General features: G+C 38.5%; 1 long non-coding RNA gene across 1 annotated transcript in view; it reads left to right on the top strand.

The window, feature by feature from the left end:
• LOC116792451 overlaps positions 1-17,391 on the top strand; it is a 47,994-nt gene that overhangs the window by 7,538 nt on the left and 23,065 nt on the right. The window lies entirely within an intron of this gene.

The following is a 17,391-nucleotide window of genomic DNA, read 5'->3' as shown; positions in this document are numbered from 1 at the left end:
AAGGAGGGGATGAGGGGGTTTGAAAGTCACTGTAGGTTTCATAAACTGTGTATGCACATGCCTCTGGGAGCACCTCTGGGAGCACCTCTGCAGTCAGCAAAGAAAAGGTGCTAGAAAACACAGGAACAAGTTTCAGACAGTGCTAAAATACTCTCTCATAGTAATTTTTATTACAGCATATTCTGACCTTTTAAGTCATAAGGAACTGATATTATTACTGTACTTTTGGTAAATGGGAATCATCAAACTACTGTTCCTCAAGATCATTCTGAACAGCTGCAAGGACAGTTGCCTCTCTGGGGCTGCTGGTGGGGATGAAGGAGGGCACAGAGCAGTCTCTCCCTGGTCCCACCTCATGCTGTCTATGCCAGATAAGGCACTGTCCAACTGGGAGCTGTCTCTATAATCTCTATCACTGCTGTGAGGGAAGAGGGAGCCTCCACGAGGGAATTGCTGCAGTACAGATACACAGTACAAATTCAAACTTAGTATAAACTGAATTCTGCAAGAGGAAACTTCACACCAGGTGTCAGAATTGTGTTTTGGACATTAAGAAACTTGGGTTTGGTCCCATTTCTTAACCAATATAAATCACAAATATGACTTGGAGAACTCTTTATTTGTCATCTGTAGCCAAACAGTTTTCTCAACTCCTGTTCAAAGTGTGTTAAAATTATTACTGTAAGCATTAACTGGATAACTTAGCTACAGTCTGATAGTCATGTGTTGGCTAGTTACTCGATGTCAATATGCTTTTTGTTTGCTGACATTATTTTAGTATTACCAATAGTTTGGGTAATATGTCTTCTTGTTTATATTTGAGAGTATTAATAAAGCACATTAGACCTGTCTTACAGTTCTTTCAATAAGAAACCCATGGAGTTTAGAATAGATGTTCCCTGACTAACATAAGACCATGACCAGTTTTCTCTGTTAACCTATGGCTCTCACACCTGGATTAATCTTGGAATGTAGTCAGCAAGTAGGAAGGCAGTAGCAGAAGAAGGATGGCCTTGTGCAAAGACTGACAAAAATTCACAGCACTCGATGTCACAGTCTCAGCACAGTCTTGTCACTTTATTCTCACCTGTATCACTCCTTTGGGGAAAGGAAAGGATTTCAAACTGGGGTGTCAGTAAAAGTGCCACTACTGCTGGTTGGACAGAGGGAGAATCTAAAGGTATCTGGGTTTATTGATGATTCACAGTAATTAACTGTTGGCTGCCACTCTGCTTTCACCTTCATCAGTACTCTGTGACTGTCTTCTCTGTGCTCCCTAGCAAGTGTTCAGAGAGCTGACCGAGACCAAACTTGTGAAAATACAAGCTGCATGAATGAATCAAAAGCTAAATTCCAGGGGAAGACCAAGATATTTGAGGTTTCAAATCAGTCCTTTACAAGCCTCCCAACTGGATTCATTATGAAGTCGCTCATCTTCTTAGATGGAACATAATAATTCAACAGAGAAATTCACAGGCCTTTAAATGGTTGTTTTCCTTTCATACTTTTTTTTTTTTTGTGAAAAAGATTAGAGTACAAAGCAAAACTGTATCGCTATCACAAGAAACTTCTAAGCAAAACAAAATTAACATGAGAAGCAAGTAGAGCATTACAGAGAAAAATGGTGCTACTCAAGAAACAGATAGTACTATTAAGATCGTTTAGTTGGCAAGACAGAAAGCCTGGACTGATTGCCAGCAGAATGGCAACAGAAACATTCAGATAAATTCCAGTCTCACAAACATTAGGCCACATGGGAACATTTAAATGCAGTGCAGTTTGCTTCCCTAAAGAAGTGATGGGAAAAAATGTTTCTTTTATTTTCGCAGAGGAGAATTTTATATTTGGTAGAGGAGAATGAGTGTAAGGTGTAGGCAGAATTTTAATCTACATTGGCATTCCACTCAGGCAGGGAGTAGGCAAAAAGGCTTGTCTTAGCTGATGTATTTTGTGCTTGCTGTAAGATGGGGTAGGATTCTCCAGTCCTTGCTCGTTCCTCGCTCAGTCTCTGGAATGAAAAGGTACAGGGAGCTCCTCTCTGCTTGGAAGCGAAGCAGCATGTGGTTTGATCTGGTAGCATCATTCACTGAGTAGCATGAGAATAGGATATAGATAATGGCATATCTAGAAACTCAGTAAAAGGCTATTTCAGCTGGAAGCTGCAGTGTTTGAAGGAGTGCAGCCCCATCCTTGGACACTGAGGAGAAATCATAACCAAGTTCTTGAACTGTAAAAGAAAGTTGCTGAGGGTTTTTTCCTAATACCTTCTTTCTCACTTCTACCCTTTGCTGTGGTCTGTCTCCACAGGGAGCAGGATCTAGCTCTGGCAGCTCTAAAATTTTTATGTGATGTTTAATAAATGGGTCTTGGTTTCAGTCTCTTTTCCATAAGATGTCATTTGAATTTTAATATATTTAGCACAAAATGTAAAGCCTATCCTGTGCAGGTATTTTCCCTGTTACAAAAACTGCAGCCATTCCACTTGACTGCTGTGAAGGATTATACCTTAAGAATATATAAATATTTGCACAATGACATGAACTTAAGCTGTGCAGGACAAACTTTGCCTAGTCAAACAGAATCTGATGAAAAATTTTTAGATTTAGAGAAAGTTCATATATTTGTACCCCATCTTCAGAAAAACAAGATACCACTAGAGTCTGAGGGATAAATTGGACCTGAATTTTCACATTCGTGTTTTTTAGATTTGTTTTGTACTTAGAATACGAGGAAGCCTATTAGAGTACGTATTGCAACTTTAGAAAATCCCTTGTCTCTGAAATATCCAAAATGGTCACTCATGACTTAGAAAAGCCTGAGGAATTTAATGCAGAAAGGTGATTTTCATAATCTTACACAACAGGAAGCACACTGCATGCAGGATCTCTTGTAACGAGCTGGGCACAGCACCTCAAGTGCAAGGAGGGCTTTAACTTTGAAGTCTATACTCTATGTTTCTGTAATCAAACATGAAAAGTATTAAATTCAATATCAATTCAATATCAAACATAAATAATCAAAATCAATTCAATTCAATATCAAACATAAGTAGTATTAAATATCAGAGAACTGGCAGGTCACAGTAATGCATTGCCACACTAGAGACAGTCATGGTGGTAAAGCTGCACAACAGTGGAAAAGTAGTGGGGATTCAGTTCATTTCTCATATGTGTTTATTTGTTGTTGATGGTGAACATATTTGTTGATTTACTTGAATAATGTTGCCATTTTGCAATAGGCCATTAGTAAACATTTAGGGATCTTCATTTTATATATAGTTGGGCCCAGTAATCAATCTGTTTATTACTTTAATTATTCTTGCTACAAAAAGGCTTTTATATACTTAAGAAAGAAGACAAACAAATTGGAAAGTGTCCTGCTGGCACACCAACATTTGGGAAGGGATACAGACAGTACATCCTTAGACATTTATATTTATTTCCATACTACAAACTGCTAAGATACTTTATTCTATGCAAACACTGGCAAGAGATCAATATAAACAAAATGATCCTGGATGAGCAGCTCCAGCTCATTGTTTATGGCCATTTCTCATGCAACTGCCTGTTTGAGCTGTTGAACAATTGCTGGGGTTCCTGACTGGAAAGTATCAGTTACTTTCCCGTGAAGAATCTCGCAAGCGAGGAGTAAGTGACAGTGGAAAATTGTATACTACGATGATATAAACGATATAAAAAATCATGGGTTTGAGGATAAATCTTTTATTCATAACCATCATTTTCATGCTATTGCATCTCTATTTATCAGCCTCCATAGCATGTCACTTCTCCCATCCATTCTTTTGGCACTGCAGCCAGTAAGATGGATACTCAAGATCTCTATCCAAACATGCATTTTCTAGAACCTAAGGTAAAACCAGATGGAATGTGAATTACAAAAGTACAGTAATCACAATGCATATTAATAACCTGTAAAAGTAGCCTGAGTCTTTGAAATTAGTTTACCTATAGTCTTTGTATGTAGTGTCTGAAGGTCTTATTATTGATTCTGCATGAAATAGTTAAGATAGCTTTTACAATAAAAAAGATACCGCTGGAGCTGTGATATTTACAACAAACTTTGGCTTTAGTGCATTTAATATAGTGTCTGTTTTTTCCATGTTAACCTTAACTTCTAAGAAATTCAAAATCTCAGTGTCTATTGAGTTGGCAATAAGAAACAGCACAAAGAACTTGGGGGGTTTTGTTGCTACTGTAGAGAGACTTGTAACTGCGGAATGTAAGAAAATAACTTCCTTAAAAACTCGGGATGCAGTTCAAAGAACTACTCCCACCCAATAAGGTAAAGTGAGATGAGGAAAAGGTGCCATATTCATGGACCAACCTTGAGTGCCAGCCTGCAGACAGGTGATGTGACACAGGCCCAGCTCAGCTTTCATCCACCCTTGCAAACATGTGTCAGCACCAATTCCATGCAATCAGCAAAGCTCTCCACACCCTGCATTTAGATGACACTCCAGCTATCTACATGATGCAAGTTTTACTTCTGTGGAGTAATCATTGTTAAAAAAACCACTTATATACATCCACACCTGTACTGTAATAGCAGTCATAGCATAGCAATAGTATTTGTAGGCATTTTTGTTAGATATTACCTCCAAACTTCCGAAAATAGCGACTTGTATTAAGAAATATCAACAATAAAAACTGAAGTCCTTCTGTTTTGGAATTAGGGTTGTTTAATGTCACAATTTAGGATGTTGTTATTACTTAATGGTAATTAATAAATATTGTTTCAATTGTTCTTTGAAGAGTCTTGTCGGTGGTACACTGCAGGAAAACATTTATACAAGTGGAATTTGGCTATATCAGATATTTTAAAATAATACATTGCCCATAGATATTTTTATACTGGTTTTTGAGCAAGTGCACATGAAGGATTCACTCAGGTTGCTCATTAACTCTAAAATAGGAACGTTTTCATTTTACATTAATTTGTTCTCTTGTGTGAAAATATTTCTTAGCTGAAAAATATTGCCCCAGTTCAGCAAGCTCTTAGGCAGAGGAATAATGTTACTGTGTTGCAACTTCTAAAGCCATCGGTCTAGTTCTAGGCTTAAAGTTAAAGCTATGTATAAATGCAGAATCAGAATAAAATCCTAAACCAGCTGAAGCCAATGGCAAAATTCCCACAGGCTACAACGATGCCAGCATTTAATCACACAGTTTTCATATTCAAACACCTGCATCCAACAACCCTCTTTACTTTACTATTTCAAATTCCATTATTTTAAATTAGCAAAAATGAACGGGCGTTATTCTTATACAGCTGCATGTATGAAAAATATATAAGGCATATATTTTAATACTTTTATGAGATGGTCTACAAGTTCTACACAGAAACATCCCTTGGTCATAAATCTGGCAACACTGTCCATTTGCAAAATGACAGCAGGAAAAGAACACGTAATAGATGAGAGCTAAAAATACAAGCAGCTACATCTGTAATGCAGAACAATAGAAATAATAAGGATGGGAGAGGACAAAATAAAATCCAAGTTAAGGGAGTAACCTGGGAAAAGAGATGAAGAAAATAAATACACTGGACAAAAGAAAACAAATATCATCCTAAATCAAAAGAAAGGTCAACTGATACTGGCCAGAGAGAAAAAGAATTGCACAACATCTACATTTTTTCCCTATATTTAATGTAAAAGAAGAGAGAAGCATGGAGCTCAGTAACATAAATATTGATGAGGCTTTGGGAATATCTAGCAGCAGAATTAATAAAAAGAAGGTAAAAGAATATTTAGATAATTTAAATATTTATGATTCAGAAGATCTAAATCATATTCAACCAAAGGATCTTAAGGAATTGACTGAGATGGATCTGACAGACATCTTTGAGACCTCACGGAGGAAAGGTTAGGTACCAAAGGATTGAAGAGGGATGAATCTTAGGAAGCAGAAGAAGGTAAAAACCAGAGAATTTCAAGCAAGTTTCCAGTATTTCCTGCCATGCAAAACATGACAGTAAATATATAACTAATAGTGTACCAATTAATGCACAGCAACATCATAATACTATTTTGAGGCTGTAAATTCTGTGTCTCTGTCAATCTCTCTCTTTTTGGTTAATGTCATTCAGTCTTAATCGTTGCTGAATAAAATTAAAAATTAATAAATGTCAAAAAACTCAACCAGACAAAGATTTGGAAATAAACAGGCTATTTACACAACAAAACAGAATATTTAGCTACAAATTGGTCAAAACTGAAAAGTTAAAGGACAAAGATCATAAAAGGAAGCAATCAAGAGGATTACAAATAAAGTTTCTTAGAAGTACACATCTGTTTTAATGGACAGAAGTGCTTGAATGCACAAGTTCAGTCCCAGTATAATTGAGACTCACGGAAATCCATAGCAGTTCTCATGGAAAGTGAGACAAGAAACAACTTCAGTCTGAGTTAGTAACTGTTTGAATTGCATGATCATGAGCCAAGATCACACTTTTCACTCAGTGGTTAGTTAGTAAGATTACTATTCAAAATATATTCTTGCATAGTATCACATCTGGAATGCAAAGGTGATTCCCATCTTGTGGGCTTGCCACCACTGCCTCCTGTTCATCTCGTTCACAAACTGCTCACCTCCTGTATTAGAGACCACTGAATGTTTGACACTTGTTCCTATTAGAAATTGTTCCAATATTTCTCCTTCAATGACCAGAATCTTCCAATTTCCAGCTAAAACCTATGAGTTGCCAGGGTGAAACTGCCCATTATTGGCAATGTTTTAATTTAAATAAGTGTCCTCCTGTCAGCTGTTTACCTCTCTACAGTGTTGGCAGACATTAATCAGAACCTTTCCCAGCCCTTGTTTTCTTTGCCTAGACAAGTCAAATTCTTTACATTTTCTTTAATCCTGTTAGTAATCCAGTTCTTTCAGCCTGTGATTCTCCATCATACTCAAGACCAGGTTTTACATCACTGTCTAAATTCAATACTGTTTCCCATACCTTCCTGATACATCTTAACATGAAGTTTTCCTTTCTTTTTAATATTTTGCTTTAGTCCTTACAGTTGTCTTGCAGTTGATTAAGACTCTAGATCTGGTTTTGTAGACTTTCACCAGTTAAAGGCAAAAATTCTCCTTTTCATCTTTAAACCCATGACTTTGCAGTGTGCAATATCAAATGTTCTTCTATTTGTATTTCTAGATCATCAAATCATCTAAATTGACCCACATGTTATTCTGTTCCTCTTCTGTATTGATTATCTCTCCCAATTTTCTGTTCTGAGGAAATTTCATTACCACGTTTTTCCTTTCTGTGTCATGCTCATTAATAAAAATATTAAATGAGACTTTGAAGAACTCCATTAGCCTGCTCTTTTCATTGCAATGCTTCCCCTTTAAATTGTTATCCCTTCTTTACATATTTCCTTGCCTACTTTAGGTTTCTTGTACTGTTCCCCAACTTCTCTTGCTTAACTAGTAATTTACCAAATGGTATTATATCAAAACCTATATCAAAACTTTATGAAGCCCAGATTAATAAGACCTGCTTCATTTCCTTTGTCAAAAATCAGTTACTTTATCTGAGGAAAAATATCAGATGTTACTAAATTAACACTTTGCCGGTGGTTCATTCTGCATTTTGATCAGACTTACAGTGCCGTGTTCTTAATTTTTAAAAACAACTACGTGCTGCACTTATCCCCTATCTGCATGTTTTTAAAATTTTCATGAGGATTTTTAACATGCAGAGGCAGTGCTCGTGCTCATCGGCCACATTAACACAATGGCTCTTTTGGAGCCATTACAGTTGATCGTGCCAATGATCCATGGATTATATACTTTTACAAGGTCTGGTGCACTTGCAAACAAAAGGGTTTTTTTTCCTTTGCGTTTCTCCTTCTCAAGAGACGTTTTTTCTTCCTCCCCGAATCGTCCTTTAATATTTATGCAAAGCAACCAAACAAAGGAAACCAAGCCACAAAAATTCCAGGTAAGATGATGTGATGAATGCACTAAATCCTGGAGCAGAAAAGTAATTTCTGTCTCAGATGGAGGCTTTTTTTGGCTGCTTCTCTGTTCTGTGCTTCCGTAGTATAGAAAGGCCCCGATGCACCCTGGGGATCATAAGCACATGTGCAAATTTAGTCCCATTTTCAACCAGGTGTCCAAGAGAGAAATTGTTCCCTGAGAAGAGCACTGTTGTGGTTCTGTCTCTGTCATATCATGTGTTGCCACTTGTCCCTGACTCTCCCCATTCCCAAAAAAACCCCTGTATTCTGGACAGGTCCATCCATCTTTTCTTGGGACCCATCCTGATAGCCATTGCCTCTGGAACAGGGAAACCCCTGGAGACTCAAATGATGTCTGACAATGCAAATTATTTATAGTGTTTGGGTGTTTTTTGTCCTACCTAATGGTAGTTTTCAGGCCATGCTTTAAAGCTGGGACAACCCAAGAATGGAATACAAGAGAAGTGGTGTCATGAGAAAAACTTCCATGCTTGTCCTCTCCTAATCCTTTCTGCTGACAAGACATCTGTGAGTATCTCAGGGAAAAGGCCATGCTAGAACCAACCAAAAATAATCCTGCGCTGAGTGGAAAGATTTAATTAGCATTAGCTCTGCTGCAATGCTGATTGATCTCTGCCACAGCTTCCCTGTTGTCCCCGCTATACACACTGGTTTCTTACCTAACCCTGTTCTGGATAAAACTAATTAATTAGCTGGACAGAGGGACCCTAATGTAGCCCAAAGGGCAGTGTTACCCCATGTAGACACAATGCAGGCTGAGACAAGTTTTACTCCTTCTACACAGTCCAGAGCTCCAGTGGTAACTCAGCCAGCTCCACACTCTCAGTGTATCCCAGATTTAGGGCAGGTACAGCCAGTCTGCTCTAGGAGCCATTAACTCTGCTCACTATTGCACAAGCCTCTTACTTGGCTCAGGTTCCTGCTGCACACATAATAAAGACTAGTAAAGACAATAGTAATGTAACCAAGGCCATTGACCAGCAATGGGGGGACAGCAAAGTTAAATAAAAACAAAACAAAGAACCTGGAGGAATTCAGGTGGGGTTCATCACACACAAAGCCAAAAAATCCAAAACCAAATGCCAACTCTGTAAAAATAGAGGTACTGAATCTGCAATGTTATATCTGGAGATGATTAATTAGATCATAGAAGATTCCCATAAAAAGCCCTGCTGTAAGTTGCTTAAAAGAGAAAATGTGATTTAACAAAAGAGCTTTAACATCCTTGCAGCTCACAGTTCAGAGACTCCTCACCGGAGTGAGGGCTTTGTCTGGAACATGCCTGTGCCAAAGACCTCCTGTGTGACCACAGGAGTGTATCTTACTTTCCCTGTACCTTTGTTACTTATCTATAAAATGGATAATATATTCCTCCTTTCTCCATCCTTTATCTCGTCTGTTTAGATGTTAGTTTCTTTAAAGAAAAAAATTCCCTCTCACAGCAAGGGAGAAAGAGTGCGGGCTCAGTAATAATAACACTGAGACCCAGCCATTGTCTGACAAAGTAAGGTGATTTCCTCTTTGTCTCCTTGCTCATCAACTAGGTGTGCAACACTTTATGAGTCTGTGGGCATATAATGGAAGGCTGCATAGCTGGGAAACCACAGGGGCATTCACAGGCTTTTACCAAGGGATAGGAACTGTATTTGAATTAGGAGCAACTGACATTCAGGGTCTCCAACAATACAGATAATTTGGACTTGTATAAGGAAGTAGGAAGTACTTATTAAAAAGAAAAGTTGTGCAGAATACTGACCAGAAAAAGAATAGATAAGGGCTATTTTCAATAACTACCTGAAGTCATCATCCCATTGAATTGGAAAAAAAAAACCCCACACTTGCTGAATTGCATCAATAGAAAGAGAAATATGCCAACACAGAGAATACTAATGAAAAGATGTAGTGTATAAAATCTAGTTCCATCTGCAGTATTGCAGTCAGCTTTGATTACCTTGTCAGGTGTGGGATGCTATCAGTGCTGGAAGGCTGGAGTGCAGGAAGTCAGGGTGGTTCCAGCTTATGAGAGTCTTTGACACAAAGCAATTCCGAGGGATTGGGCTTGTTTGCCTGATAGAGTTCAAGGACACTCTAATAGAATAGAATTCAAGGTGACACCTCTGAGAAGCACAGAGCTAAAGATCACAGTCTAAAAGAAGGGCTGAAGGAGGAAAAGACTTACTCAGGAGAGCAACTTACTCATTTCCACAGGAGATCTCCCTCTCTTTTGGGGATCCAGATTACCATTTGCTCTCCCTTGTGCTGTGTAGCTCCATTTGTCCACTCTGCTGATGAAGGGAGCTCTTAAGGAGCATTAAAGTCATTCAAAGTAATTCTCATAGAAACATAGAAATCTAAGTTCTGTAGTTTTGTATCATCTTTTGGTTTGTTTGCTATACAGGAGCAAGGGTGTGAGATGGAATTGTTATAGATGCATTTAAAAAGCAAATTATGTGAGGAACAAATGAGTTCTTTTCCTTTGCTAGGCAAATGAATTCTTCCTGTGCCTAAGAAGCAGGTAGAGTAGTCTTCTAGTTTGAATGTTAAAAGGTCATGAATGGCCTCTTTTTACAGCAGCCCTCAGCCCAACAGATTTTTTTTGTGCAATAATTTCTCATTCTAACAAATTTTTCGTTTAATATTCCAATCCTTCCTGGTCAGATGTGTGTCCTCTCAAATATGGAACCGTTACAACTTCATGTGTTTGGTGATTGCCATGAAGTTGGTAACAGTAAGAAAATATGTATTGCATCCTTGTAGACATCCTAGGAACTCTGGAACGAACATATGATGTTAAGACTGAGTTGTCTGGCAGTCCAAAAACACTTTGATTGTTGTGGCAGGCTCAAATTCAGCACTTACCGAATTACTTCACCGTCATTGTACTGTTAAACCAACAGAATTAGTAATTCAAACCTCTTGGAAGGAGGAATACATTTCAATGTTCCTTTTTAAAATTACTGTGGAGGACTACAGATACTTAAGTTTTATAGAAGGAAAAAGGTAACATACCGGAGGACTAAATTTGCTGATCAGTACTTTAGAATCCCAGTTGCACAAATAATTTCACTTGCACAGCTATAAAATTCAGTGTTGTTTTGTATAGTTCTAATAAATTCAGACCTTCATTTTTCATTAAAATGACAGCATTTTTTTAGTCATTGTCGTAATTACATTAAAAAGTTAAATAATTTATAGCTCCCATTCTATAGAACTGAAATGAGGGTGTCCTTCTTTTGTCAACTGGTACAACTGGAATTATTTGAGTTACTCATGGATGGCATATGAAAAGCACCTTTTTGCAGCCCTGATTCATCACCTGAGAACAATTCAGTAAGGGCAAGATCTTCTAAAGTGCTTATACTGGCCTTAGATACCTCTTTAGACACTCACACCACATTTAATCCTCAGATTCACTCTTCAGATACCACCAGAAGTCTAGAGCTGTAAAACTTGTCCAGCAGTAACTGATCATGATCATGAATGGCCAAGTAATGATTGGTCATGATCAGAAATGCCTTTTGACTGTTCAACCAGTGCTGAACAGTTCAGAGTTTGTCTCAATTTTGCTGAAATGTTGGAATGCACAAATTGGAGATGTGACAGATCCATATTGAGTGACTTGACCCTGCAAATTCCGTCATGTTGTCCTCAAAACCCAGTTATTGATTATTCTAAGAGAGAATACTCATCTCTTGGACTCATAGTACATTGCTTGGAAAAATTTAATATTAATTGAAAATTCAATATGTTTTTATCTGGAGAGAGATAAAAGTAGTGACTGAAAGTAAAATCTGCCTCTCTCTTGGGAATTGTGGAGTCTTGGGCTCTTCCTCCAATGATTATTTATATTTTAAATTAAATGTATTAATCCAGATACCTCATATCAAACAGAAATTGTAACAGTCAAAACTAGAGCAACTCTGAAAATCAACGGGGGGGGGAGGGGGAGGGGAAGTGTCAGAAGGGAGTGGAGATTAGGAAATATCTTCCTCTCTCCTTGGCATTTACTGGCAGTTACATTGGGCAGCGCCTTGTTCAATAATGTAGCTCTGGAAGATACAGAGTTATTCCCTGGCACTGGCAGAAGGACACTAGTTATTGACTCAAGTAGGGAACAAGAAACTCCCGTGGTAAACCAGAAAGTAGTTATTGCATGCTGAGCCTAGGTCACCTTTGTGGAGGAGTTATTAATTATTTAGTGTTCTGAGGGATTCTACCAGCTTCAGTTGTTCAGATAAATTTTTAATAAATCACTATTAACATAAATGGAAAGTATAAATTGCTTGCATTGTGCTATAGGCAGTGGCAGCAGTGAGAGACTTCTGCACTAAGGTCCAAGATATGCTGCTTACCTAACAGGAGTTGACAGCTGAATGATCCAGTTCTCCTGGGAATGTCCTGGGAAAAAAAAAGAACAAACAAAATCTTTTCACCATAATGGAGTTCTATTTTACAGTTGCCAAAAAGCACCTCAAGCAGTGAAGTTATGTGAAGAACTGAAAAGAATAAAAAATATTTTAGAGATCTGTTCCAAAGACTTACCTGGAGATGGAACTATGTTCTAAGAGAAAATTCATTTGAGCCAAAGCTCAACAACTGGCAAAAATAAACTTCTGTTATGAGACTGTGTGTCTTTCAGAAGCATAGCATTTACTGGAGATATTTTTCTAAACATAATGTGTTGTTCTTGAAAAAAAGGTTTAAAGACTAAAATTGTAATTTAACAATTCATTATCCCTAGAGGAGTTCCAGTGCTTTCTGTTTTCCCAAGAAGTTAGAAAATGTTTAATAGGTGTTTGAATTAAATTAGGTTGTTTTTACACTTCATATTTTGGCTGTTTTCTGGACAGTGATTCAACTACAGCACTGTACTCAATGTGCCTAAACTTTCACCCCAGTGCAGACAGAAGGGTTTTAAATTCAGAAAAGCCAACATTTACTTGAAGAAAAACTAGAATAGAAACTTTTTAGTTAAGTACCACTTAAAACAGCTGAGGAAGACAGAACTGCATTACAGTGTTTTGTACACAGCTGTCCCATGTCCCTCTGTCCTTGCAGCCAGTTGGTTGCTCCCAGTCAAGCTCAATGACATCCCAAGTCATTGAGTAAATTCTGTTCTCCTCTTGTTCCTGGGAGGGTCTCCATCTCTTGTGAGATTTGCCTGGGTGCACACTCCTCATCCCTGCAGTGTCTTTGCATGAGCTTCAAGCTCATCTTCATTCAGTGTCTCCTTTGCTGCCCCCATGAAGCCTGGAATTGTTTCTCTCTCAAAATACTCAGCAGCTTCCCGGAGGAAGGAGTCTGCACAACCTCTCTGCAAGACTCCACCCAGACAGGCTTCTTAAAAGAACATAAACACAGTTGTGAAGACATAAATAAAACAAATACCATCTGTCATGCTATCATTGCCACATATGTGTAACCACCTTTTCTTAGTCTTTTCAACCAATTTTCCAACATACCCAAATACACATTTGGCTTATTAAAGAATGTTAGTACCTTATGGATGCCACTGCCAAGCAATTTGGGTAACTGCAAGATGAACATCAACCTCACATAAGTGTCCTACCCTAGAGGGACAAGAGGCCTCCTGTTTAATCAGCCACAGGCAGAGAAAAGCTAGAGACTGAGTAAAAGAAGATCAACAGGATGATATTTAGTCTGAGGAGGCTTCATGTTGCCCTCTTTTTTGGCAGTGTCAGTTAGTCTCAATTCCACAATGTTGTATCAGTGTTAAACCAGCCAAGTGATGGCGAAGTGAAGTTCAGACTCAGTTGCCACAGGCAGAAGCTCCCCCCTCATCCCCAATTACCTGTGAGCAGACATGAGATACTTCCCTTTGTGCCCTCTCTCATGTAGCTTTTCCCATTATATACTGATATGTCATATTACTGGCACTTAATTTTCTCATTCATTATTGCAATATCAGAACACATCAGTGTCAGATCATAATGTGAGAGGATGTTTGTGTCTCTCTCAAGCACAGCCTAATTGGTCACTTGGTACTTCATAGGTGGGAGGGGGAACTACAGTAAATAATAAGCAAGGAAAATATAAACAGATTTAAAAGCATGTAACATTTCAGTAAGGAAAATTTTTTTTATAGCCATGGCTTTGGGGAAAATTGCTTTTATGGCCAGGTTTTCAACAGGCCTGCACAAATGTGCCTGTAGTGTTTGCAGGTGTGACCATATGTATGCAAGGCATGACTGTCTAAAGGAAAAGCTTTCAGCAGGCTGAGAGAGTTTTTTTTTTATTCCTACTTGCTTTTAAAACACAGGTCTTCTAGGTAAGAAATAACAACCTCCAGCTGAGCTCCTTAAGCTGTGTGGTTGGAAGAGTGAGAACGGCTCAACATCCCAGATGTTAAACTTCCCTGAGAAATCCAGTACTGAATTCTCCTGCTGTCACAGTGGATGCAGGAGGCTGAAATACCTGGTCTCAACATCTAGATGAGTCCATCTAACTTAGCTTTGGGTTTTCATTTCTGCCCCCCACTCCCCTGTTCACGTGCAGACATGCACACACACACGTGTGTGAGTTTATGTGGGGACATGTGTACACACAGACACACCTACAGAGAGAAACACAGACTGTGTACTTCAAAAAATGCAAATCTTTCCTATTTAATCATAACCTGCCTGCAAGCAATGTGTTTAATCATACTAGAAAAGATACAGGTTGATAATTTTATTCAAATGAAGGAATTGAACAGAACTTAGAGGTTAGAAATCCTGAAGGCTGATTGCTAGGGTTGAGAGCATATATTTATAAGCAATTAATGGCATGCTTGGGGTTTTTTTTCTCCTACACATTTTTTGCCAATGATAAAGTACTCCCTGTATGGTATCAACCAGCTGTATTATCAAATAGAAAGAACTAGATGAAAGGAAAAGCCTTGAAATTCTGGAATACACTTATTCTCTGCCCACACACAACTATTCTCTCCTCCTTTTCTCAGTGGGCAGTAATTTCTCCTTGTCCTTTAAAAGAAAGCAGGATTATGAGGAAAATTGTAAACATGTTTAAGAATTGGTCACAAAATGCTAATATATTGAAGTCCTGTTGTGTCACCACCTGTATGTGGTGAATAAGTACAAATATGCAGTAGGAGGGACGTTGACCAAACATGGAGGAAAATACTCCAATAACTGAGTATTAAACATGGATGCCTTTAAGAAAGGACAGATAAGCAGGACAATGTTTTTAATAGGGGTTTTAAATTGTTACATTAAAATTAAATCTACAGTTCTTCCTCTTTTTTTTTTTTTTGCTGCACAGAAAACCATAAAACTTCTCCCTAGCTGTTGATTGGAAAAGATTTGGAAACAAGAGGGTATTTCTTGGAAAAGCAGTGGTTTGTCAAAAGCAAAACTTTTCACAGGAATGTACCATATTTTTTGACAAACAAAAGAAGTCTTATGATCAGAAATTTCTGGGAAAAGGCAGAGGATGGGAAAGAGACTGGAAGTGACCCCAGAATATCTTGAAAGTAGAGTGCTTGCACAAGAATGGGAGATCAGTCCAAGAATTCATTTGAAGAAAAGTTAATTACTTGTAGATTATTCCATCATGAGAGACCCTTCTCCTCAGAGTGTGTTGTAAAGCCCTGTCTTGTGATACGGGAATATTGACCTACTCCTAGATCTTCCTTCTTTGGGAGTGAAGAATTAACATAGCTAAATCATAGAATCATAGAATACTGGATTCATTCAAACTCAAGGACTATAGTGACTTGAGAAAGAAAAATGGGATTTGAGAGGATCTCAATGGATCCTGTATTCCACCTCCCTGCATGGGGCACACCAGTGAGTGGACTGGGTTATAGCAGTTTGGAGAAGGGACCTGCTTGTGTACTACTCATCCTTTCCCTTGTTGGAAGAATCGTGTAACTAAGAGTAGAGAAAAAGAAAAGAAAGAAAGAAAGACTTTTGTTGGGGTCAACTCCCTAGAACTAACGCTGATGAAATTGAATTAAGGGGTTTCCCCTTAATTATCTTTAATTTCTCATCAGAACAACTAAAAAAAAGCTAAGCATTTTACCAGAAATCCTGGGTGTGCCAAAAAGTGTGCATGAAATAATGGCAGAATTATTGGTGTTTTCTAGCCAAAAGCATCCATCAGTACCAGTTCCCTAGTCATTCAATATGTAGACTAAAGGTCTACTGTATCACTGAAGTTTCCAGATCAGCACTGAGAAAAGACTTGTTAAATTAAAACATCCTAAGTCATCTTATCTCAAAAGGATGTCCATAATTTCTTCTTGTACCAAATACCTTCCTTGGGCATTTGGATTTAGTAGCCATGTCTGTGTTTTGGCATTGACAGTTGCTCACCACCACACTCCCACACCTTCTGCTTTACCTTCACAAACACCCAGAAACCATCCAGCTGCTGAGCATTCCAAGGTACCTGAGGCTTTCTGTCCTGCCCAGCAGCACAGACATCATGCAGGTTCCTTCTCATTGTTCATGTTGGATAGTGAAGTCCAAAGACACAGAAATTACATGTCACCTCTTCCCTCCATGGGGCTGGTCCTGAAATTGCCAAAACCTGTTTCTCCACGAATTCTTAACCCGTAGCAAAATACTGGTTCCTTCCTAAATGTGTGTTGCTGTGCTGTCATCTAGTGGCAAGGATGAATTGGACGTCATTCAGTGTCATTCCCTGACAGTGGCTGACAAGTTGTCCTTTAGCTGGAACTAAACACTCGACGTTTGAGAGTTCCCAGCTCTGTCTGTGCAGCCCCAACGTGAAAGTCCCTCCCTCGGTTTGTGCCCTGCAGAAATGCACTGGGCAGCTCCTCTGGAATGGGCTGGGCAATGGACACACTGGTTCTACAGACAACAGGCTCTACAAAATCATGGCACCTCCTGCCACAGCCTTGCTCTCCATCTTCCATCATCCACCTCGGCTGTTAACTGTTTGCAGGCCGATACTTGAGGCTGAATTTCAAGCAGAAGCTGAATTTCAAGCGGTGATTGATGGTTTCTTAACTAAAGCCATTCGGAACAGTGTCAACTCATGAAATGAGTCATTAAATCCATAATCATCTAAGATTGAGAAGATACTTTTTCTCTCAGCAAAAAGTCCTTCCTCCTGCATTCATTTTTTAATTGACTCTTAGGGAAAAATCAAAAGTGCCACAATGCAGGTTTCCAGGAGAAACCAGGCAAAACCAGCTTTCAGAATGACCTACATTTATTTTGGTATTTAGCAAGCTGATTGATGTCAGTGGACAGACTTACTGCCATTGCTTTCTAAGGGCTTTAACTCTGATCTGGAATTTCATATGCCAGGTAACATTACACTTGCTTGTGCTTAGTTTGGGTTTGCAATGTTATTATTAACAATATAACATTTACAGTCCTGAGTTTATTTTT

The sequence above is a fragment of the Chiroxiphia lanceolata genome, chromosome 11, assembly GCF_009829145.1.
Source record: "Chiroxiphia lanceolata isolate bChiLan1 chromosome 11, bChiLan1.pri, whole genome shotgun sequence".
In the NCBI taxonomy this organism is placed as follows: Eukaryota; Metazoa; Chordata; class Aves; order Passeriformes; family Pipridae; genus Chiroxiphia; species Chiroxiphia lanceolata.
Note: the sequence above shows the minus strand (reverse complement) of the source record. Positions and strands in the feature narration are given on the sequence as shown.